We start from the raw sequence: 4,223 nt of genomic DNA, 5'->3' as shown, positions 1-4,223 counted from the left end.
GAGGGATATCAGTGCTGGTTCATCCGTGCAGTGATCCAGTTGTGCCGTCTCTCTGCTGCAATGGGACTAAACACTGCGTGTTCCTCTAAGCACCAAAGAACCTTCAGCAGTAATGTCTTTGTTTAGAAATCATGACCCGTATACTCTCTGCTGTCTACACCCACCAAAGCAAGGAAGTGTGCAGCTAAAATTACTGCAGTTTTATGTAGAAGGCATCCTTCAGCGTCTGCGCCATCGTGCTTTCTTAAAACTATCGTGCACGCATTTACTCCTCAGCGTGCAGCGCGGGGGTATTTCTGCCCAAATCTTTAATCCGACCGAGTCGTTTTCACTGCTTAAGCCAGGAAATAAAAGAAACACAGATTTCAAAAGTTCCCTTTGACTTCTTTTGGTGCTGCTGAGTTTGTCGCCCTTCACGGGGGGACCGTTATCACCTAGCGTCTGATAGCACCACAGCTGTGACTCTGAGCCTCTCGCCGTGGAGCGATGCACGTTTCCTTCTCCACAGCGATGCGATTGCAGGATGTAATTCCAACATGGAGCTGCCCTCAATAAGTTTGGTAGACTTTAAGTCGTCAGGTCATCATTTCTGGACTTTGCTGTGTTTATGATGTTTGGTTTTTTGGCCGTTGCACGCCACGTGGACGTTCACTTTCACCACATTCAAAGAGAAGGCAGACATCTTTACAGCGGATGGTGTAACGATGCTACGGGCCATAGGGAAGCCTTTTATGTAATGGCACAGTCATGGAAACAACAGGACGTTGTTGGAGTCCGAAAACATGTTGTAGGTTACCAGATCCTTCTCTTTGAAGTCAGCAGGTTTGCATTCATGTCCTGAGTTCATGTGAGATTTAGACTTTTTCCAGTTCGGCTTCATGTACGTCAGTAAACCCCCCGCTGGTGAATATGAAGCTTGTTGGGCTTATTGGCTCTGTTCTTCACGCAAAATTATAAAAGTGGCTCCAGTTTGTGGGGATTTTGTTGAAAAATATAAATATCACAAACTTTTCTTTCCTTTTGTGCAAAAATGCAAAATCAGCTCATGATTAGCCTGCAGAAACAACCAAAATGTCACAGCTTTCAGGGGAAATGTTCATTTCATATTTGATTTACTTGCTCCGCTCATATTTTCCTTTCTTTTGACTCAAATTAATATTTAAAAAGTGATCATCAGCCACCCTGCTCCCCGAGCCTGGTTCTGCTGGACGTTTCTTCTTGTTGAAAGGGAGTTTTTCCTCACCACTGTCGCCAGGTGCCTTGTAATATTAAGCACTTTGGCTGCTGTAGTGATTTAAATTGAGCTGAACTCTCCTGCTGTTCCTGTAAATCAAAGACTGCCCTGTTTCAGACGCTGTTTACACAAAAACAGGACGTTTGGACGCCTTCCCGGGGTCAGAGCAGCTGTGATTTTCTCTTTCAAAGTCAAATCATTTGTCAGCCCCTCAGATTAATTATCTAATGTTCAGCCGGAGCTGCATTTCCCTCTTTGATGGGAGGCAAAACACTCAAAAGAAAGTGACTCCTGGAATCCCTCCTGGTGCCTCGTGTCGCGTTAAACAAAGGCCGGTGAGTGTGTGATCGGGTTTTTTGCAGGGTTTTTCTTGGCTCCAGCATGTAAAGAAAATGTAAAGGAGGGTGTAATGCTCTCCCAAAGCTGCTCATCTGCTGGAGCGCTCAGCCCCGTCCGCTCTCCCCTGCAGGAAGGCTAATGACAGACGTGTAAGTAGGCAGCGTGACCTGTTCTGCTGCACATGGAGTTTATTTGCTGCAGCTTCCACCTTCTGCCCCCGCGGCACAAATACGTCTGCGGCGCTCCGGCCCAGGGAGCAGCAGCGATCTGACAAGCGGCACAGACCTAATCCAGGCCAGGTCTGCGGCTGTGTTTGCTATGCATCCCCTAGGTCTGGAATAAATACAAGGCCGGTAAGCAGATCTGCCTGCCTGGACGACCGCAGGGGGAGCGCAGGGCTTTCCAGCCTTACGATACATGCCTTGACGGGATGTCTCTTATCCATATATGTAACCTCATAACACTCTGCGCTTTTCACGAATAAGAACGGCTTTGATCTCCTGTGGAAAGTAATGCAGTTTTAATGTCCAACTTCAAGGGCCATTAGTTGCATTTTTATCAGTTAGCGAGGCCGCTCGGCGAATTTCTGAATGTCGAGTGGAGCGGGTGTTGCTCGCCTAGAGGTTAGGGGAGCAGGTTTGTGATTGGACGGATGTCAGGTTGAGCTCCTCGCTGGGAAGAATGTGGGTGGGGAAAGCGGATGAGTAAAACTCTTCCCTCCCTGCAGCGCTGCAGCTGAGCTACCTTTGAGCAAGGCAGTGAACTCCCACCCCTCTGCTGCTTCAGAGGGTCAGAAGAAGGAAAACGAGATTATTCGAGGAGAATGGCATCAAGAGCCGCTTCGCCGACGCTCTCTGCGCGAGTTCAATCTCAGAAAAAGGAAAAAGAGTCGAAGTGAGCTTTCGTGCTTTCAGTTTCAAACCCGTCAGGTGGGGCCGCCCCCCTCCCCGCCCTCTGTCTCTGCACAGGTAGAGCAGACCAGGTGTGCCTGTTTAAACTTGCTGTGTAATTTGTGGATTAGCAGATGCCTCTAATGGCTAAAGTCAGCAGAGCGTTCCCTCTATGCAGAGAGGAGGAGGGGAAGAAAAGGAAAAAGGGCAGAAGCTGAAAAGTTACTCACACATCACTTGTCGAATTTCTCGCTGCTTCACTCTGTCAATGTTCCTGCAGTGTCAGCACTTTAAAAAAGCTCCTTTTCCACTGTGTGTTCATCGTTTCACACGGAGCTGAGCGGAGGGACGTCAGCCTTCACGCTGCAGTCACAGGACCTGGACTTGTGCAGCTTCTGGCTAATTTGTGGGCCCAGGTGTGGCCCACGACACACCTGATGTTTGGCACTTATCAGGTGGACTCGGGTGCAAAAAAGACTGAAAATCACTCATCCCCACATTTCCACAGATACGGAGACACAAAAAAGGACATTTCATGAAATAATTCTGTTTAGTTTAAAACATTTGTATTTAATGGATATTGTCCTGCAGGTGATGAGGTTTGCATCAGCATCATCATGTCACGTGACAGCGATGCGTACCACCTGTGCCGTCAGGTCAAGTTTCTACTGACGAGTTTTATTGGTGCAGTTTTGCTTTTCCCCCCTCAGCCTCAGTTACCTGCACACATGAGACCAGGTGAGCATTTCACCTGTGACTGTCTGCCTCCGTTACCCCAGTTATTAATTAATAGTAATAATAAATCATCAGAGGTTCTTGGAGGTAGTTTTAAATTTAAATCAGATTATTTGAGCCATCAGCTGATGCTCACTGGGTCGATTAGACCTTAGAAAAAGGAAAAATGTAAGAAGTGTTAAATATATGTAGAAAGGTGATCTCACTGTTGTTTATTTAGTAATTCCTCAGAATCACTGGCTCACAGTCTCATGTTCATGAGAATATTTGCTCCTAAATGTTCCTACAGTGGCTGCTGGACATGGTTTAAAGTTTACATGTTAAACTTGAGGTAACACATGTGTGTCTGCATCATACTGCAGCTGTGCTGTTTCCACTTTACCTCACCTGACGTTTGGCCCATATAAGCCACATTCTTTCAGTCCCACCAACATTTTGGCCCCAAATTTTCAAACTGTGAATAATCGCTGTGTGACTCTCCTCCCGCCCGCCTTCACACCTTTAGACAAAGCTTAGGTAATGTTATGTTTTTGTTATTCTTTTTGATTGCACAGCATCTCCTGAAAACAGAAAAGCGCTGGACTGTACCGCAGAGATCTGCCGCCCCCGGCCCGAGGTGCACGTCTTCCTCCCGGTAACGCAGATTCGGTTTTCGCCATGTGCGGCGTCCCCCCCCCGTCGTCCTGAGAAACGCTCGGCACAGACACTTACGCATTCCTGACGGCACAAGGCATAACTTGTTACGGAGGCCGTTCACAGAGCTGCGTTAAGGTGAATCCAGACGCGCACAGTGGGCTGTGTGCAGCGAGAGGGGCAGCGTTGATTTAGAGCATTACTCAGACGGAGAGGGGAGAGAGGGGAGAAAGGGAGAGTCTCCCCTGACTGCATTAGGAGAGCCTCCAGCCTTTGTGATTCCTTTTGATCAAATCTCTGTGAAAGATGAGTGTCATGCCCTCTTCCAGCCAGCTGTGAGGGGACTGCCCTGTGACTCTGAGGGGGGAGGCGTGTGTGTGTCTGTGTGTGTG

This window comes from Pundamilia nyererei, unplaced genomic scaffold (genome assembly GCF_000239375.1).
Source record: "Pundamilia nyererei isolate P.nyererei 1_Seehausen unplaced genomic scaffold, PunNye1.0 scaffold00019, whole genome shotgun sequence".
In the NCBI taxonomy this organism is placed as follows: Eukaryota; Metazoa; Chordata; class Actinopteri; order Cichliformes; family Cichlidae; genus Pundamilia; species Pundamilia nyererei.
This window is presented reverse-complemented; position numbering follows the sequence as displayed.